This window comes from Zingiber officinale, chromosome 2B, assembly GCF_018446385.1.
Source record: "Zingiber officinale cultivar Zhangliang chromosome 2B, Zo_v1.1, whole genome shotgun sequence".
Classification (NCBI taxonomy): domain Eukaryota; kingdom Viridiplantae; phylum Streptophyta; class Magnoliopsida; order Zingiberales; family Zingiberaceae; genus Zingiber; species Zingiber officinale.
Genome location: NC_055989.1, coordinates 69,035,699 through 69,058,345, shown reverse-complemented (window position 1 = coordinate 69,058,345; position 22,647 = coordinate 69,035,699). Strand labels below are relative to the sequence as shown.

Sequence of the window (22,647 nt, the reverse complement as noted above, 5' to 3'; positions counted from 1 at the left end):
TTGCTCAAGTTGCCTATCCAAAAGCTACTTAGGAATGTGATGTTTGCAATTAGTTATTTAATCAACTTTAACCATGCTTATCCTCATAATAGTGGGGAACATGAGTGTGTTGCTTAGTTACTACTCTTAAATGAGGAACCCTTAGGGAGTAGTAATGTTAGCACGGAAAAGGATGTAAACTAGTTCATGGTAACAGCTAGGATATAATAGATTATTTATAACAAATCTAGACTTATTTCTCGCTTTTATAGGGAAAGAGAATGATGTGATGTAGTCAGTCTATTTTAATTGAGTATATAATGCTAGTTGAGATAGTTAAATTGGTATGAAGATGCATTATTTGAGAATAGTGTTCGTGCTTGTTATGTTGAGGATTGATAATGGTTATCAAAAGCATTTCCTGAGGTTCGTGTTTTTTTTTAGTTGCTGCTATAGTAGCAAGAAGATATATGTTATTGTTGATGGCTTCTATAATGAGGAGAGGTAGCTTGGGTTGCAGTGCTTGAGTCACGGCTAAAAAGAACAAGTAGAAATTGCTATGGAGTGATGAGTTGAATTATGGTAAGGTTGTGATCTCATATTATTTGAGGGTAATGTAGTGTATGTCGGATAGTTTTGTGTTGGTGATTGTGAGATGTATTAAAATAGACAACCAGAGGTGAGTTGAAATTCATGTTTTAGGTGTCGTGAGGGGATTAGTTCTAGATTGGTGAAACATTGTAGTTTAGTAGATAAATTTGTTCTTCTTTCTGTCGACTAACGCACTCAAGGTGGAAAAGAAGGATAGGATTGTAATATATTTCTAGATCTTGATAGTACACTATGATAAGAATTGGTTGTTGGAAAATTATCAAGTATGATTGATGTTGAGAATGGTTTGAAATTGATGGATATTGTGAGATCAAATATTGTGATATGTTAATTTCTGATGATTTGTTGGTGGATATTATGAGATTAAATGTTGGGATATCTGGTTGCTGATGATCTATTAGTGGATGTTTGACTTGGTGATCTATTATTTGGTGTTTGATGTTGATAATGATATGAGAAGTAGAATGTCTTGATATTTATGGAGTTGGTGATTTGTAGTTGATGATCATATTACAGACTTATTGCCAGGGATCTCACTTTTGACTATGCTTATAGTACAAACATTATGGGGCCATGGTATTGTTATTTAGGTTTATCAGCGTCTTAGATATTTTTATGGACTCAATGATTCTTGGTATTCCTAGAGAAGTTTGGAATAGTGATAATTGTCTTATTGACAATAGTGTGATATATTTTTGATTCGAGGTGGATCACGAACAACATCTTCGCATTGTTCTGGAGATGTTTCAACGAGAATATCTGTAAGCGAAGTTTAGTGGTGCGTATTTTGATTATCTTTTGTGGGATTTCTAGGGGCACATTGTCTCTAGCAGGGGTATATAAATGGACCTATAGAAGATAGGGGATGTTACCAGATGGAGTAGCCGAAGTCTATACAGGAGACTCGTAGTTTCTTGGGATTGGCCGGATATTACAGACAGTTCGTGGAGGGTTTCTCCCGTATTGCTATGCCGCTGACGCGCCTGACCAGGAAAGGCATGAAGTTCACGTGGTCAGAAGCCTGCGAGACCAGCTTCCAGGAGTTGAAGCGGAGACTAGTGTCGGTGCCAGTTCTGGTTTTGCCTTTTGGAGAGGACGGATTCGTACTCTATACTTATGCTTCTCTACAGGGTTTGGGGGCTGTTTTGATGCAGTACAACAGGGTAGTCTCCTATACTTCTCGTCAGTTGAAGGAGTATGAGAAGAACTACCCCGTACATGCACTACAAGAAAAAAGCTAATAGACAACACTTAAAAGACAACGCTTTTTACAAAAAGCGTTGTCTTTTTTTTTTCTACAACGCTTTTAGTGGAAAGCGTTGTCTAAGTTTTTTTATTCTTATCAAAGACAACGCTTTTTCAAATAAGCGTTATCTATTAGTTATTTTTTGGGATCAAAGACAACACTTTTTTAAAAAGCGTTGTCTATTATATTGTCGCATTTTTTTCTTTCGCTGTTTTTCTCTTCCATCTTAATTTTTTTCCACCGTGTTTTTCTTTTCCCTCTTATTTTTATGCCTAAACCATCCAAAACCCTATGGGCCCGTTTGGTTCAGGGTTATATTTAATAACCTTGGTTATTCATCCAAGGTTATCAACCAAAACCTTGTTTGGTTTTAGTAATTGATGATTCCTAAGTTATGATATATGCCTGACACATCAGCAATTTGGGCATATAGCCCGGAATCAGAAAACCCCATAAAACTGGAGTTTTCCTTGATTCCCTGGTTAACCAAAATTTTAAGACAATATTACCCCTCCAATATAATCAAATCCTCCCAATTCCCAAGCCTTTCGCCGCTCCTCCTCTCACGAACACGCACGGAAGGGAAACCCTTTTCGCCGCTCTTCCTCTCGCGAACACGCACAGAAACCCTTTTCGCCGCTCCTCTCGCGAACGGCAGGAAAACCCTAGCCTTTCGCCGCTCCTCCTCTCGCGAACACGCACGAGCTTTTCCCTCTCGCTGCGACCTAGCGGCGGTTCTCCACAATGATCCTCCCTCTCGCGCACACGAAGCTCAGGCCTTCACAGTGGGACAGCCAAGCTTGTCCAACCTTTCCATGTCTGGATTCAATCCTATTGCAGCAGCAGGTACGCCAATTGTTCCACCAGTCCGTTCATTTCCAAGTCATGGACATCCTACTGAAACAGGATATATGATGCATAAATTAGACCTCAAGGAAGAACTTTTGCCCGATACATTTCTTCCTCTACCAAATTCTATGTCAGTTTATCATCAGATGATGAACAAGCCTACCTGTGTTGTAGAATGCAGAAGCAAAGATGGCTATTCCTTCAGTCAAGTTTAACTTCACTTGTGGCAAAATAAATGTTTGAATTTAATTTTTGCAGTTTTTGCTAATGATAATATATATACACTGAGCATAAATAAATTTTATTCTTTTGTTTAGTTGATAATTTCCCTTTGCCTTGGTGAATATGTAACCAAAACATGATGCATCGGTAGAGAGATTGCTAGTTTGGCGTATTGGATTGCAATAGATTTGTGTTTGGTTGAGGCAAATGGCCATCCCATATGATTTATTCTCCCTAGATCCGTCTGCACAGGGATGATCTCCTCTTTCTATATACATATACATAGCTCGTTATTATTTTCATGTATTTTATGTTGTATAATTGACATATATTTCATGTGTTTTGTGTTGTATGATAATATTTGCCATTGCATTGCAGCAAAATCTGGCTCCTTGTCGATCTAAATACTGCATTCATAACAAAACGACAAAAGCTTGGCATGGCTGCTCACTTATTCCAACATCAAATCAGTTTGTTACAGACTTAAACATGTACAATAAGCTTCCGCAAGTAAGATATCAATTGCAAGAACAAAAACAGTCAAGGGCACAACACTTGCAAAAATTAAAACTATCTAAAAATAAAAAAACATAAAATAATAAACAAAAATTTAATTATATATATATATATATATATCACTATTAATAATATAATATTATCATTATTAAATCAAGGGTAATATGGTAAAATATCACATTAGGTTATGTACTAAAACCTCCAAACAAACGAGATTTTATTGGATTATCTAAATTGAACCAAACAACCAATGGTTATGTTTCATTCCCTATAACCTTGGTTATGTGATTACTTGGTAATCACATAACTAAGGTTATGTGTCATAACTTGAACCAAACGCACCCTATATGTCTTTCCAAATCCCTCTCTCTTCATCACCTCCTCCTATCCTTTTTTTTTACTGCTCCAACCGGCTCTTCTCTTCTCCCTTCTCCTCCCTCCTCCGCCGACATTCTCCCTTGGCCGATCTCCGTCCTTCCTCCTCCAAGATTCGATAGGCAGGTGGGATGCGATCATCAAGGTGACGACCACCTTGGACCCATCTTCAATGATGGCCACGGTGTTTGGTTCGGGGTTATTCTTGATAACCTTGGTTATCCATCCAAGGTTATCAACAAAAACCTTGTTTGGTTTAGGTATTCGATGATTCCCAAGTAATATTCCATGCCCGACACGTCAGCAAAAGGGTCATGCAGCCCGGAATCGGAAAACCTCATAAAACCAGGGTTTTTCTTGATTCCGGGGTTAACGAATTTTTTTTACCAAAAATACCCTCCGATAAGAAAAAACATGAAAAAAAGAGAAAAAATGTAAAAAAAATATAAAAAAATGTAAAAAAATAAAAAATTGTTTTAAAAATTTTAAAAATTTATTTTTAAAAAAATTAAAAATTTAAAAAATGTTAAAAAAATTTAAAATTTTAAAAAATTTAAAATTTAAAAAATTTTAAAATTTTAAAAAAAATTTAAATTTTTTTAAAAAATTTTAAAAATTTTAAAAAATTAAAAAAAATATATAAAAATTTAAAAATTTTAAAAATAAAATAAATAAATTAAAATTAAAATTAAAAAAATGTAAACAAATAAAAAATATAAATATAAATAATATAAAAACATTAAAAAATAAAAAAACACATAAAAAAGTAAAAAAATATACAAGAAAAAGAAAAGTAAAAAAATATTAAAAAATAAATAATAATAATAATAATAATATGTATAGTTAGTTTTGTAACTGAGGGTAATACGGTAAAATATTAAAGTAGGGTATTCATTAAAACCTTCAAACAAACAAGTTTTTGTTGCATTACCTAAGTTGAACCAAACAACATTTGGTTATGTTTTATTCCCTATAACCTTGGTTATGTGATTACCTGGTAATCACATAACCAAGGTTATACATGATGACTTGAACCAAACGCACCCTATATGTCTTTCCAAATCCCTCTCTCTTCATCACCTCCTCCTATCCTTTTTTTTTACTGCTCCAACCGGCTCTTCTCTTCTCCCTTCTCCTCCCTCCTCCGCCGACATTCTCCCTTGGCCGATCTCCGTCCTTCCTCCTCCAAGATTCGATAGGCAGGTGGGATGCGATCATCAAGGTGACGACCACCTTGGACCCATCTTCAATGATGGCCACGGCGTTGGCATTGTAGCTGGGCCTCCTAGCAGTGTGCATCGTCCTACCTCAAGATCATAACAATGGCATCTAGGTTGTTGTGGGCTTCGAGGGACGCCTCCTACCTCAAGATCTCCACTTGCCCTAGCGCCTTCTCCATAGGTACGTCTCTGATCTGCTGAAACCTCAGAGTTTTCCGCTTGGTCTCATGTTCTAGAGATCTTTGTTGATGGTGAAATGAACAAGATGGGGAAGGCCCCCCCCCCCTAGAAAAAGGAACGTTGGGACATCTTTGGTCAATTTGCTTCTTGATTTTTTACTCCTCTGGATCCGTATCGCATGATGCTATTGCGACTTGTGAATCTCCTCTGGATCTAGTTGTGAAATTTAGTCTAGGTTGGTCTGGCCAGATTTTGTTGCTATTTCTAATTTGATAGTGATGGGTGATTCATCTCTTTCTTCATTAGTTAATTTATTTTTGATATGGATGTGAGCAAAATAGAGCATGGAGATGCATCATTAATGGCAAGATTCAACTGTTTCTAGTAGGAAAAAAAGAACTTATTGTATTTGATGATGAATGATCTATTCTGGAAGCCTTAGATCCTGAAGTATAAGAAGCTATGGAAGTTTCATTTTTAAAATTTATGTGGGGAAATGGAGATAGTAGTCATTGTAAATTCTATATGTTTAAAGATCAAATTTAAAGATCTAAATAACATCTAAATAATTTAGTGGCATGATGTATTTGACCTTTCTAATGAAGTTTAAGGACGGGTATAAGAGAGCCGATACACTCCTCGCAACTTTTCCTTATATTAAATAGTCATTTTAAAAATGTACAAGACTCAAACTATTTGCTTACAGTTATTAAAGATTTGAAATATGCTAACACACATGAGTGGGTTAAAGTTGATTGCTCTACTGCAACAATAGGAATAACTGACCATGCTCAGGTGATTTTATTTTCATATTAGTTCCATCAAGTATCAGTGTCATCTTCTTATTAATTTCAAGATCAATGTGGTGTTTCCTTACAGGATCATTTAGGTGATGTTGTGTATATTGCATTACTAGAAGTTGGTTCCTACGTGAAGCAGGGCAAAAATTTTGGTGCAGTTGAGAGTATCAAGGTAATCATTGAAATACTGAGTTACATGGTTCTCCTAGGTTGGTGAGTTTCTAAAATATTAGTTGTTAATTAATCTATAAAATAAATACTCTTATTTTTCCATACTTGTCACATTTTATTGTTTTTGATCATCTAAAGAAGCAGTAGTCAATACTGAATGTGAAATAAAGATGAGCATATGTGTTGTCAAAACAAAATATTCCATGTGTTAGAATGTAATTATAGGCTTTTAAGAATCTAAGCATTATATATTGCTATGTTATTGTTTACTTAGTGTGTCACTACCAGAAGTATCTTCTTAGCTTTCTATTTATGATAGATAGCCAACTCTCAAGTACTTTTTGATTGATACTTGAAACTTTATGAACGCTCTTTTTTTCTTAACATTCATGTCTTTTAACTGTGACACATTCACTTAATTAATTAGATAATACTGAGATACTATCATTTGTCTTTGTAAAAGGTTAATGCAAGTCCATTCGAGGATGGCTGGATCGTAAAGGTCAAATCGAGCAACGATGGAGAAGTGAATTCATTAATGGATTCCAAACAATACTCAAAGTTCTACGAGGAAGAGGATGCAAAGCATTGAGGATATTCATTTTCAAAATCACTTCATTGCCTCTGGTTAGATGTCTCTCAAGGTTTCATTGCGTCAGTTCCATGGAAACTTTAGCTGAATTTGATTTTTAAATGACTCGTCTATCTACATTTTTTTTGGCATTTAACCTTTTTGAGATAATAAATAATGTGTTGTTATTTTCGTGGCATATATGCAAAACTTTTTCGATGCAAATTTATATTCGATCACATAAAGACTAGGAAAATCCTGCTTGTGAATTGGCCCAATTCCTTTCTCAGTTTGCAACTTACAAGAAAGACATTTCATGTTTCCTTCATATCAAATATGAAATGATATTTTTCTTTCTTTTTGGGAAAAATTGCAATTGTGTATTCCATGAAGCGTTTAGATTCATAGATCATAAATTATCTGAAATAAATATAAGTTTTTTTTAGATTTTATTTATCTGTTAATCTATGTTCATTCTCTACCTTATTGATTAACTCTTTGATGACATTATTGAGCTAGGCTTAATTGAGTGGATTGCCCATCTCACTTTGTACTGGTTGATCTACGTGCCTAGGCTCACCAAGATCAACTGGCTCAAGTAGCTTGCGAAACTTGTCCGTCACTAGGAATTGCCTCACCCACATGTAACCCTTTATTTGTAGTAAACAGTAAATTGTAATGCATTTCTGATTACTATAACTGATGCATTTCTGATTTCTGTTTAGCAAGAGTTGATTTCTAATTTCTGATTAGCAGTAGTTGATTCACATAACCAATGGTACAGTGTTCAGTAGTTCTTAATTGTTAGGTGATACTTTTCTCTATGATATTGCATGTTTGATTATGCCAAATTGGTTATATCTGATTGTTATAATTACTTTTTGTTAGAATTGGAAGGTTGGTATTGAATGGAGGTACCCAACTGAAGATGGATAGGTGGATGTTTCAACTAAAGATGGATTGGTTTCACATGTCAATTATCTTCAAATCTAGATAATGTTGGGTTAACGTTTGTGTTAATCAATGTATCTATCATTTTGGGAACTATCTTCGAATCTGGACATATTAATTTTCTTCAAATCTTGTTTGAATCAGGTTGACAGTATCATCATTTTGGGAATTATGTACTTGGTTTTTATGTACACTATGTATCTATCTATATATATATATATACTTTACCTAGTTTTGATGTGTCATGACTTTGTTCATTTTGTTAAGTTATGATTGATTTCATTTCTATAGCAAGGTCAAAGAAAAATAATGGTTTTGTAAATATAAAAACAATGGTTTTGTAAATATAAAAACAAATATGATTTTTTTTTATTTTAAAAAAATGACAACGCTTTTAAAGCGTTGCAAAAGCGTTGTCTTTGCTACAAACGACAACGCTTTTAAAGCGTTGTCTTTGAATATACTTTTAACAACAGTGCTTTTAACAACGCTTTTTCAACCACATAGACAACGCTTTTAAAGCGTTGTCTATTAGATTTTTTCTTGTAGTGATGATCTAGAGCTGGCCACCATTATCTTTGCTTTGAAAATTTGGCGGCATCATCTGTATGGTATTACATTTGAGATTCTCACTGATCATAAGGGTCTCAAATATCTTTTCACTTAGAAGGAACTCAATCTTCGAGAGAGGACATTGATGGAGTTCCTAAAGGATTATGACTATACCATTAGTTACCACCCGGAGAAACCTAATGTGGTTGCCGATGCACTTAGCCAAAAATCTAGAGGGACTTTAGCTTGCCACGGAGTTTTAGTCATGGACGTGATTCAGGATTTCTCCGAGTTAGGCCTTGAGGAGAAGAGACAGACAGAGCAAGGTATCCTTGTTACCATGGTTGCTCAGTCATCGATTCGGATGAGGATCCGAAAGGCCCAGGTCGGTGATCAGCGCTTACAGTCCATTGGAAGCCAGATAGCTTCTATGCAATAGACGGAGTTCACCCGAGATGACAAGAGTATTATTTATTTCCGAGGCAGACTATGTGTACCTCAATCTCACCTGATTATGAAGGAGTTACTTCAGGAGGCTCATCGCTCCCGATTTGCTATCCATCCAGGCGGAATCCGCATGTATTGAGATTTGAGGCGTTCCTATTGGTGGAACGACATGAAGAAAGACATCACAGAGTTTATAGCTAGATGTTTAGTCTATCAGTAGGTGAAGGCTGAGCACCAGAGTCTGTCACCCAGGCGGAAGCAGGTGAAGGCTTAGCACCAGAGACCTGCCGAATTACTTCAGAGGATTCCTATTCCGGAGTGGAAATGGGAGCACATCACTATGGATTTTGTGGTGGAACTACCTAGGACACGACGAGGCCAGGACGTGATTTGGGTAATTGTTGAAATTAATCAAAATTCACGTACTTCTTAGCGATTCGGAAGACCAATTCTCTGGATCAATTGGCAGAGCTGTATTGTCGGGAAATCATCAGATTGCATGGTGTTCCTTTGAGCATTATATCAGATAGAGACCCACAGTTCACATCCTAATTCTGGTAGAGTCTGCAGCAGGCTTTGGGCACACATCTCCATCTCAGTACCGCATTCCATTCGCAGATAGATGGACCGTCAGAGTGGACCATCCAAACATTAGAGGACTTGCTGAGGTCTTGCGTTATGGATTTCGAAGGCAGTTGGGAGGATCACCTGCCATTAGTAGAGTTCGCTTACAACAACAGCAATCATTCGACTATCGAGATGACACCGTTTGAAGCATTGTATGATAGGCCTTGTCAGACACCCACCCTCTGGGAGGAGGTTGGGGAGGCCCAGCTGTTATGACCTCAGAGAGCTCAGTAGGAGCAGTTGGTCCGCACTATCAGACGAAGGATGCCCGAGGAGCAGGACTATCAGAAGAGTTATGCTAATCGGAGACAGAGACCCCTAGAGTTCTCTACTGGCGACCACGTATTTATGAGAGTCTCACCCTTAAAAGGGGTGAAGAGATTTGGCCTCCAAGGTAAGCTAGCTCCACGATACATTGGGTCTTTCCAGATCTTGGAGAGGATTGGAGTGGTAGCTTACCGTCTGGCGCTACTATCGTCTCTGGCAGACATTCATGATGTATTTCATGTGTCCATGCTGAGGAGATACGTATCCAACCCAGCACATATTCTGTCAAATATATCAGTTCTCATTTAGCCTGACATTACCTATGAGGAGGTCCCGGTACGAATTCTGGACCACAGAGAGCGTCAGCTACAGAACAAGATTAACCGGTTGGTTAAAGTTAGATGACAGTATCATTCTGATGAGGAGGCTACTTGGGAGCTTGAGGATACGATCCGAGCTCGATACTCCCATCTTTTTACTTAAGGTATGTGGGTTAGATTTTTCGTTCAGCATTTATACTGTTTGTATATTGCTAATACTTGCAAATGGTAAAGAACATAAATTTGGGGATCAAATTTTTATTAGTGGGGGAGAATGTAAAATATCATAACAAAATAATAATAAAATAATAAGGTTTAATGGACGAATAACCTTATCGAAATTTTTAGGAATTTTATGGGAATTTTTTGAAGCTCGTATGATGTATTTCAGGGGATGAACTGATTAGGCTTGGAGGGAACCTGTTTAGAATACCCAATTAATTGGGAGTTGATTGAATTAATTAATCTAAGCTTATAATTATTAAACCCTAAGTATATATGTTATAAACCTAGGTTTCCTATTCTTATCTCCCCAGCTCTTCTTTCTTTCCTCTCCAATCTCTTGCTCGGGCACTAAGCCGCCTCCCTTCTCCGCTCATCGAAGCTCGTTCCACCGCCGACCGGGAGTCACAACCCTTCTTTCTCCTGCATCTCCTCCTTCTTCTTCCGAGCCATCCCACACAGGGATGACTTTGGTCAAGGGAAAGGGCCCTAGATCTAGCCATCGATCCACTAGATCACCACCATCACCGTGCCCTAGTGCCATCGCCGAGTGGTGCCTTCACTGGACGGGAGGATTAACGCAAAAGAAGATAGGGCTATTCTTCCCTTAGCTTGAGGATTAAGCGGAGTAGAGACTACTGCCACTGGAGCGAGATATGCTGGCAGGGCCCTAACTCTCTTCCTATGTCGCACAAATTCCTTCATCAGAGTGGAATCTCGGCCATCGGCTTCAAATCTTAGCCGTCACTGGTTGTTCAAGGGTCGATAACAACCTCTGTACTCTTCCTCGCATACCTAATATCTCTTTCTACTTATCACTAGGAGTAATTTGTTGCATGCGGTGATTCTTTGAGGTAATTGGTTAATCCTAGTCTTATATTTGGGCATTTGATCTTTACATAGTGTTGATTTGGGGTTGTTGTTTGGAAGGTAGTGGCCTAGCTTGGTTTCATCCACCACACCACAGATAGCTTATAGCCGACTCCGTCTAATCCATGTCATTGCTAGTCACTGAAGAAGAAGAGGTAAGGGGATTGGAATTGATAAATTAATAGATTGTTTGAATGGTTTTCTTTATCTGGTTAGTTGGATGTTTAGTTGTTGCTAACAAATAGAAGTATGTGAATGGATTGTTGAAATTGATTGGATATCAGCCTAGGTGAATTAACAAGAGATTAATTTGATTAAATTGATGATGGTGTTATGTTTAGTTGAATATGAATTGCTTAATGATCGAGAATGCTGATTGTGGAATAGGGATGAATGAATTGATTCATGCTTAGCCTAGTCTAATTTGATTAGGGAAGGGTTAAGATTTGGCTAAACCTAATTTAATCAAATGAGTTGGATTAAAGAGTTAATCGATGATCAATTAAGGTTGATTAATAATTAGGGTTTCCCTAATTTAATTAGGAATTTGATATAGTTATTTGATACATGTTAGAGTAGCTAAATTATATATTTTATTTGCATGAATTTGATTCGAGACGAGAGTCTTGACGTGAGATTGTTTATCACGACCGACAGATAAAGGCGGGTACCTTGACTTATCTCTTTTGATATTGTCATTCTGATATGCGTAATAGGTTATAGCTAGTAGTAATAGTTATGTTTATATTTGCTTGGTATTTCACTACTTAATACTCATATTATGCCCATATTTTTATCTTTTATGCATTTATATTTATGCCTCTTGATTCTTGGCATGTGTATGTATGTTCATAGAAGTAATGACATACAATGCATTATCAGGTATAGGCCTAGCAACTAGATTTATTATCTGGCATGTGTACCTAATTTATTATTTAGCATGTATACCTAGATCCTTGTTATGGACTCGGTTTTCCTTTTGGTACATATTATATGGAGGTTGATATTTTTAGAAGTTACATGCTTTAGTGTCATGCACCATTTTGCATGATTGTATGCTGAGTGATTATCGGCTCCTTTATAGTTGAGCACATCGACAGTTACATGATCTACACACACAACCACTCATGGGTTAATGGTACATCAAGCAAGGTGTGTGCAGTTTACTCTGTCAGGGTTCCGCTGGTCTGCTCATGGGTAGTGTGACTGCAGTATGGTAGTGGGCAGGGATCCCTCCTCTTGACTATGACACACGGAGATGAGAACTTAGGCTCCCCCACTATGTTTGGGGTAGGAGGATAGGTGTACTCCGACAACATCCTGCCCACTCGAGCACTCAGGAGTAGTGATGGCAGAGTGTACAGTTGTTATAGCCTTACCCACTCAACCTAACCATCGCGTGTAAGGTGGATGACTGGCGTCAGGGGTGACCATGTCATTTGTATCATATGCATGGATTGCATTTATTGCTTGTGATTGTTACATTTTGGATGCTGCATTTTGGTGGTTGCATATGATTGACATGCATATAAGAGACATGAGGTATTTGGTCTGACAACCCTTGTATCCAATATGAGGTCCTGGTGAGTACAACTTCTTCTGTTATTCAGTTTTGCATTTCCTATTATTATTCAGAAGACTGTACTGCATGATTATTACTGATAGCTCTATCTTACTATGCATGTCTGATTGATACCCATTGAGTTCTTGAACTTAGTCCGTTGATTATTTCCTATTTCAGGTTGAAGCTGTCAGGAGGTTCTAGTTGCTAGTCCCCACGCCATGTCATGATGATTTTCTAATTTTGGATAGCCCACAGAGGGTTCACTACTCATTGCGAGGAGACGTATACCCTATGACCACTCATTAGCATTATTACTCAAAGTATTTGGCCAAAACATCATATGTTAAGAGTGCGAGACTCTTGTACACATGTACGAGTAATTTGAATATGGCAAACGAGGAAGTATTACTTGGGCTAGGTGTGACATAGTCATCCTAGTGGGGACAAGACACATAGACCATGTCCTGAACCAAGTGGATATAAGATGAGTGAAAGGAACAAAGCACGACTCACTGTAGCTGCTGAAGGGTTTAGAATTAATTGTAAGATCAACTATGATTTTTCAGCTAATTGGGGATCATGATATACTACTAGGTGTCACTCATAATCGTTCTATAATTAAGTAGCTAATTATGGACTGTCAAGATAAACCGGAACCTATTGGATCACACGCACTAATGAGTCTCTAAAAGAAATAAAACAAGTTAAAGAATAGGATTCTTAGATCAAAAGATAAATGTTTGGTAGGACCATACATAAGACAAATATGGAAATATTTATCGCAATGGAAGCACAAATAGGCCACATCTCTTATGGAAGAGTTGGACCATATTTGGTTTAATCATGAATTAGTCATGAACCAACTTAGTTTAGTAGTAAACCAAACAAAGGGGTTAATTGGATAATTTTTAGTTAAGGGATAATGGGTTGGATTTGGGTTTTCTAATCCAACTCATTAATGAGGGCTATATATTGATATAGTTGAGAGAAAATTATACACAGGAGATCATTAATTGGCTTGTAAGGTTTTTGGAAAACCTTAACCCAATTTCTCTTCTCCTCTCCCTCTCCCCTCTATATTTTCCACCGCCAACAAGGGGAAGCCTTTCCCCTTGTTGTCGTGACCACCACAAGGGAGAAAACTCTCCCTTATGTGCTTCTCTTCCTCTTCCTCTTCCTCTTGATATCTCTTCTTCGCTTGTGACTAGTAACTTTCGAAGGAGAGGCTTGTACTCAAGGAGTTGTCTTGAGGAGCTCAGCGTAGATACGAATAGAGGGAAGGTTCGACAACATTGCTACGGTTGATGCCCTTCTAGTTACAAGTCATCCGTAAGATACACTTAGCATAAATTTAATTGTCATAAAAATTTAATTATACGATTATGTTTGGCATGTTGTATCCTTAAATGCGTGTGGTGCATGTGATATAATAATTTAGAAATTATTATTGTTTTATTTTCTGCTATGCATGTTTACGAAACGTGTTTTAGTACACACCGCATCGGGCATATCCCAACAGTGGTATCAGACCCTAATCGTGCTTCGACATGATAGTAAAATTATTTTACGGTTAATAATTTGTATTGTAAATAATTTTGAATTTTTTTTAGAATTATTAAGTTTTTTCTATTTTTGAAAAGTTTCCTAAATTATTAGGAAATTCTATTTTTGGAAAATTTATGATATAATTTTAGAAAATTAAATTTAGAAATATTCTATTAATTTAGACATTATCATTTCTGAAATTTTCTAAAATTTTAAGAAATATTCTATATTTAGAAAATTTCCTAATTTGTTAGGTAATACCAAATATGGAAAAATTCTGAGATTTTTTTTTTTAAAAAAATCTAGATCTGAGATATTCTAAATTATATTATAGAATTAATCTTTTATGAAATGTTTGGATTTATTAAAATATTCTATTTTTTGAAAGTTTCCTAAATTATTAGGAAATTCCAAATTTAGAAAGATTTAAAAATCATAAAAAATATAGATTTGAGATGTTATAAATTAAATTATAGAATTAATATTTTCTGGAATTTTTGGATTTCTTAAAATATTCCATTTTTGGAAAGTTTCCTAAATTATGAGAAAATACCAAATTTGAAAAGATTTAAAAAACCACAAAAAAATACAGATTTGAATTATTCTATAATAAATTAAGAAATATTAATTATTTATTTCTTAAATGGTTAGGAAATTAATTTGGAAATTTATTTCCAAAATAATTAAAGATTTTGATAGAAAGATTCTAGATGAGATATGTTAATTAAATTTGAAAATTAGTTTCCTAATTTGATTAGATAAATTTTTATTTATTAAAATCATATTTATAACTTATTTTTATTTCCAAAATAGAATTATAACATATGTAAATTTATGCCATGAACATACCATATTGTATGTCATGTAGATGCATTAATATGACATGATTAGATTTTGTCATGCGTGTGATGTGATTAGATCCTACCATATGTATGATGTGTCATGCTATGTCATGCGTGTGATGTGTCATGTCATCATTTATGTCATGCATGCGACGTGCCATGTCATCATATATGTTATGCGTGTAATGTCATGTAGATAGAATTTTGCATGATATAGATGAGACCTAAATCCCTTACTCAACCTACACCTTCCGTTAATATGGTAAGAACCAAAGTTTAAGTTCTTGTTTGAGTTATTGGCCAAAGTCAAGCTCAACTCGAAATTAAACATGTTCAAATCATAGAGAGCAATCTCATGATTAACTGGTTGGTTTTAAACTTGAAGCATTGATTTGTTGTGTCAAAGCCATGATCAATGTGGATCGAGGTGAAGTTGGGTGATGTGCATTTGATGTATACTTGTTAATATGTTAACAATTTGATGTTTTTGCGAAAATCAATTAGTTGCTAGCATAATGTGATAGTTGCATATAAGTGATATGCAATCGGTAAATATGTTATCTACCGCTATAGCTAAGAATGACTTGTTGGACAAAGTCAAGGTTATTCTTATCTATAGTGGATATCAACCCACTTGGAGAAAATCTACCATCTCCCGAATTCGAAATAAAGGTATTTGAATTTGATAAATAAGCGAACTTTTATGTAAATTGTTTACATAAATAAAATCATGTCTCTTATACATTCTCGTTTTTGTATTTCTAGGTTAATTATTTAATTATGACTTTTGTTAATCTACGTTCGATTTTGGACTCGAACAAACTAACTGGGCTGAACTTCTTGGACTAGTTTTGAAATTTGAGAATTGTTCTCAAAGCTGAGAAGCTAGCTTATGTCCTTGATTAGCCTCTTCCCACCAATCTTGATGCCGATGCAACTGCGGACCAACTGTTGGCCCTTCAGAAATATAAGGATGATTCTGTACTTGCTAGTTGCATCATGTTAGCCACTATGACTCCTGAATTACAGAAATAGCATGAGCATTTAGATGCTTATGATATTATCTATCATCTTTGTGAGCTATTTGATGAGCAAGCTAGATTCGAAATGTTTGAGGTCTCCAAGCTTCTCTTTTGCTTAAATATATAGGAGGGGTTCATCTGCAGTACAATATGTATTAAAGATCATAGAGCGTTTAGCATCACTCAGTTTTACAATGGATCATGAGTTAAGTATTGACTTAATTTTACATATTTTATCGAAAAGTTATTCACAATTTGTGATGAACTATCGGATGAAGAATTTAGAATCAACCATCCCCGAGATGATAAATGTGTTAAAAAATGGGGAGCCTTCTATTAAGGGTGAACAGAAAACTGTGATGTTAGTAGACTCCTCCAAGAAAAGTTCTAAGAGGAAGCTAAAACATTAGGCTAAAGGGAAGAACAAAAAGGCCAAGACAGTAGAACCGACACAAAAGGTCCCATACCATCGTTGTGGCAAGATGGGACACTGGTGAAGAAACTGCAAGATCCATCTTGAGTTTATGAAGAAGAATAAGGCATCTAATGCTCCATCCTCTTCAGATATTTTCATTATTGATTAACATGCTATTTCCTCAGACACTTGGATATTGGATACTGGGTGTGGCTCACATATATGTAATGACATACAGGGGCTAAGGAATAGCAGAAAACTTGTCAAGGGAGAAACAAGTCTGCAAGTTGTGAATAGAGCAAAGGTTGCAGTAGTCGTCATCGGAACATACTTGTTAAAGCTTCTTAGTGGACTTGTCTTAGAACTAGATAATTATTATTTTGTTCTAGCATTAATAAAGAATATTGTTTCTATTTCTTGCTTAAATAGAAAAGGTTTCCATTTAACTTTTAGTAACAATTATTTTTATATAACCTTAAATGACATTCTTTATGGTACTAGAACTTTATGCAATGGAATCTATACATTAGATTTATCTAGTGACGTACTCAATATCGAAAAGAGCAATAAACACGCCTGAATAAATAATCAATTAACCTCTTACTCGTGGCATTATCGCCTTGGCCATATAAGCAAGAAACACATGTCCGAATTGCAAAAGATTGCAGTTCTTGAATCATTTGAATTAAATAAATTTGATACATGTGATTCATGTTTAAAAGGTAAGATGATAAAGTTACCTTTTTCTCGAAAGGGTGAACAAGTTGATGAGTTACTTGGGCTCGTACATACTGATGTATGTGGACCAATGATAACTCATACATTAGGAGGCTATAGCTACTTCATTACTTTCATTAATGATCACTCTCGTTATGGGTATTAGTATCTAATGAAACATAAGTCTGAAGCTTTTGAAAGGTTTAGAGAATTCAGAAGTGAAGTAGAGAAACAACTTGGTAAAAATATTAAGATACTTCGATCCGATCGAGCTGGTGAATATTTAAGCCAAGAATTTCTAGATTACTAAGGGATAATGGTATATTGTCTCAATGGACTCCGCCTAATATGCCACAACATAATGGTGTATCGGAAATGTGTAATCAAACCTTGTTAGACATGGTTAGATCAATGATAGATCATGCAGATCTTCCCAAGACCTTTTGAGGTTATGTACTCATAAGAGCTGTTTACTTGCTAAATAGAGTCATGGTGAAGGCAATCTCAACTACTCCATATGAGGTATGGACTAGTAAGAAACCCTTCATATCTTATTTAAAGATATGTGGATGTCCTGCTTATGTGAAGAGAACTATATCAGACAAGTTGGATGCCAACTCTGATAAGTGTTTATTTATTAGATACCCTAAGGAAACTAAGGGTTACCAATTCTATCACCCCTTGGAACAAAAGGTATTTGTTTCAAGGCATGCTACCTTCCTAGAGAAAGAATTTCTCTTACAGGAAGCAAGTGGTGGAAGTATGGTTGAACTTGATGAAGTTCAAGAGACTCTAATAAACACTAATGAGATGCCTAGTCAATAACCACAACCGATTATGACACAACCTCCTTGTAGATCAGGTAGGGCACGCAATATTCCTGAAAAATATGGATCTCTTGTAAGAGAATTAAATGATGTGTTACTCATTGAGGATGAGGAACCTACTAATTACAAAGAGACTTTCAATAATTCAGAAAAGGGCAAGTGGCTTACAACCATGAAGTCGAAATGGATTCCATGTACGAAAACCAAGTTTGGAACTTGATGGACCCACCTATAGACATTACGCCTATAGGGTGCAAATGGGTTTTCAAGAAGAAAACCAACATGGATGGTAATATTATTACCTACAAGGCTAGGTTGGTGGCGACAACCTATCGTCAAAGGCAAGGCATTGACTATGACAAAACTTTCTCACTTATGCCCATGCTTAAATCCATTCAGATACTCCTAGCCATATCAGCTCATCATGATTATGAGATATGGCAGATGGATATGAAAATAGCTTTTCTAAATGGAAATATGCTCGAGGATGTGTATATGACACAGCTCGAAGGATTCACATCTATCAACAAGAATAAAGTATGCAAGTTTCAACAGCCCATTTATGGACAAAAGTAAACATCCAGGAGTTGGAATATCCATTTTGATGAGGCGATCGAACAGTTTGATTTCTCACAAAATCCAGATGAATCTTCTATGTATCAAAAGGTTAGTGGGAGTGTAGTTGTATTCCTAATATTATATATTGATGACATATTACTTATAGGAAACGATGTGTCAGTTCTACAGTCAGTTAAAGTTTGGTTGTCCAATACGTTCTCCATGAAAGATATGGGAGAAGCAACTTACATCCTCGGGATAAAAATCTATAGAGATAGATCAAAAATGTTGCTTAGTCTTTCACAGTCAACATATATAAACAGAGTGCTAAAATCATTTAGCATGTCTGAATCCAAGAAAGGTTTCATACCTATGATGAATGGAATTCAACTTTTGAAGTCTATGTGCCCACGCACAGAAGATGAGAGGATTTGTATGGATAAGATACCTTATGCGCCCACAATAGAATTTATCATGTATGCTATGTTATATACAAGACCGGATGTATCATATGCTCTGAGTGTTATGAGCAAATACTAGTTTGATCTAGGAATGAATCATTGGGTGGCTGTCAAGATGATCCTTAAGTACTTAATAAGAACTAAGGATATATTCTTAGTTTATGGAGACAGTGATATGACCATACGCGGATATACAAATGCTAGTTTCTAAACGGACAAGGATAACTCCAAGTTCTAGACGGACAAGGATATTCATATTAAATGGAGGGACAGTTAGTTGAAAAAGTTCCAAGCAAGATACTATTGCAGATTCTACTAGTGAGGCAGAATACATTGCAGCTTTGGAAGCAACAAAGGAAGTGGTTTGGATCAAGAAGTTCATTACTGAACTTGGAGTGGTTCCATCCATTATTGAAGCATTACTTATTTACTACGACAACACTGGAGCCATTGCGCAAGTAAAGGAACCGAGGTTACATCAGCGATCAAAACATGTGCTTCGCCGTTATCATCTGATCAGGGAGATGATTAATAGGAAAGAAATATAACTCAATAAAATTCTCACTGAAAGGAATCTAGCAGATCCTTTGACAAAGGCTCTACCACAAAGTAAGTTTGAGAGTCACGCCTGTGCTTACAATTTAGGACATCGTGGCGATTGGCTTTAGGACAAGTGGGAGTGTTAGAATTTGAGGGATGTTCTAAGGCAATCTCCTTATGTTTTTTTCTATTTATTTGATAAGTATGGATTCACTATTTGAGTGTATATTATATGTTTGATTATCTTAAACTCATTTACTGAATGTCCGTAATATAATTCATAGCATGAGAGAATTTGTGATTGGATCGTAATTAGTGATTATCTCTACATGTGCAATTATGAATATATTGAAATTTCCCTAGCCATCAAATTGATGTATTCGGACACCATCAATTCTGTAAGACTAGCACGGGTTATACTCCTTGGTTTGGCCAAGCAAATTTTTTCTCACTGGCTGGAGATATTGGGATGTCGAGAGTTAAACGTGGATGTTGGTTATGGTAACTAGTTCATTGGAGTGACTCACTGTAAGACTTCATATGGTTCTCTACATATATATAGATATATCTATGAAGTTCTTACTGCAACACCAGTGTAAGTTTCCTTCGACTTGAGATATACAAGTCATCTTGCTCATGGAGACTTATACTTTGACATCTTAAGCAAGAATCTCATTGAGGTGTGGACTCAGGATGATTGGGTATAAGTTGATGTACCTGAAGGTGTTTGGATAGCCTATAGAGGAGTCACCACTCCTTGCAAGGAGACGTATACCCTATGACCACTTGTTAGGATTATTACTCAAAGTCTTTGGCCAAAGCATCACTTGTTAAGAGTGCGAGACTCTTGTACACATGTACGAGTAATTTTAATATGTAAAATGAGGAAGTATTACTTGGGCTAGGTGTGACATAGCCAGCCTAGTGGGGATAAGACACATAGGCCATGTTTTGAACCAAGTCGGTATAAGACGAGTGAAAGGAACGAGACATGCCTCACTATAGCTGCTGAAGGGTTTAGAATTAATTCTAAGATCAACTATACTTTTTCGACTAATTGGGGATCATAATGTACTACTAGGTGCCACTCATAATCGTTTTATAATTTAGTAGTTAATTATGGATGGCCAAGATAAATTGGGAACCTATTGGGTCTCACACACTAATGAGTCTCTAAAAGACATAAAACAAGTTAAAGAATAAGATTCTTAGATCAAGAGATAAATGTTTGGTTGGACCATACATAAGACAAATATGGAAATATTTGTTGCAATGGAAGCGCGGATGGGCCACATCTCTTATAGAAGAGTTGGACCATATTTGGTTTAATTATGAATTAGTCATGAACCAACTTGGTTTAGTTGTAAACCAAACCAAGGAGTTAATGAGCTAATTTTTGGTTAAGGGATAATGGGTTGGATTTGGGCTTTCTAATCCAACTCATTAATGAGGGCTATATATTGATATGGTTGAAAGAAAATTATACACATGAGATCATTAATTGGCTTATAAGATTTTTGGAAAACCTTAACCAAATTTCTCTTCTCCTCTCCCTCTCCCCTCTATATTTTCCACTGCCAACAAGGGGAAGCCTTTCCCCTTGTTGTCATGACCACCACAAGGGAGAAAAGTCTCCCTTGTGTGCTTCTTTTCCTCTTTCTCTTGATCCCTCTTCTTTGCTTGTGGCTAGTAACTTCTAAAGGAGAGGCTTATACTCAAGGAGTTGTCTTGAGGAGCTCAACGTGGATATGAATAGAGGCGAGGTTTGACAACGTCGCTGCGGTTGATTTCCTTCTCGGTATAGGTCATCCATAAGGTACACCTAGCATAAATTTACTTATCCTAAAAATTTAATTATGTGATCATGTTTGGCATATTGTATCCTTGTATGCGTGTGGTGCATGTGATGTTTATTTTTCTTTTGATAGGAATAAAAGATTGATTTTGAGAAATTATCTTTTTGTACCAAGTTTAAGAAAGAACTTAATTTCAGTTTCTAAACTCTTTATATATGAATATTCTGTTTCTTTTGATGACAAAGTAGTTATCAAGAAAAATAGGAAAGTTATTTGTTTTGGTATATTGGTTGGCAATTTGTATACTCTAAATCTAATAAACCCCACGATGCAACAAATGAAAATTAATAACACATCTTCTAATTCTAATAAGAGAAAGTAACCTTCGGAAATGAACCAAACATATCTTTGGCATCTAAGGCTAGGTCATATTAACTTAACTAGGATTCAAAGGTTAATAGTTGATGGACCTTTGGATTCATTAGTGGTGGAAAATTTTCCAACCTGTGAATCTTGCTTGGAAGGAAAAATGACCAAAAGACCTTTTAAGACCAAGGGGTATAGAGCCAAAGATATGTTGGAATTCGTTCATTCTGATTTGTGTGGACCTATGACTATCCAGGCAAGAGGTGGTTTCGAATATTTTGTCTCTTTTATAGACGACTATTCGAGATACGGGTACATTTACTTGATGCGCCGCAAGTCTGAGTGCTTTGATAAGTTCAAAAAGTACAAGGCTGATGTGGAGAAACGTCATGGTAAAAATATCAAGACACTATGGTCTGATCGTGGTGGCGAATACCTCTTATGAGAGTTTAAGAGTTACTTATCAGAGGCCAAGATTTAATCCCAACTGTCTGTACCTAGTACACCCCAACAGAATGGTGTGGCAGAACGAAGGAATAGGACTCTTATGGAAATGGTTAGATCGATAATGAGTTATTTAGAATTACCAAATTCATTTTGGGGATATGCTCTGGAAACAACAGTGTACATTCTAAACTTGGTACCTTCTAAGTCAGTACCCTCTACTCCCACAGAATTGTGGAATGGGCGTAAGCCTAGTCTGAACCATATTCAGATTTGGGGTAGTCCAGCACATGTGCTGAAGGGAGACACTGATAAGTTGGAATTACGTATAGAAGTTCACTTGTTTGTGGGTTATCCTAAAGGAACGAAAGACGGTTTATTTTATAGTCCTAAAGATCAGAAGGTCATTGTTAGCACCAATGCTCAATTTTTAGAAGAGGACTATATAATGAACCACAAGCCCATGACTAAAATTATTCTTGAAGAAATAAGAAAAGACACATCTACCTTAGTACCAACGGTACAAGATGAGATACCACAAGAAACTGCAACA

General features: G+C 36.1%; 1 pseudogene; it reads left to right on the top strand.

Moving 5' to 3' along the window:
- Positions 1-5,052: 5,052 nt before the first annotated feature.
- On the top strand, positions 5,053-7,830 carry LOC122049173 (annotated as a pseudogene).
- Positions 7,831-22,647: the final 14,817 nt, after the last annotated feature.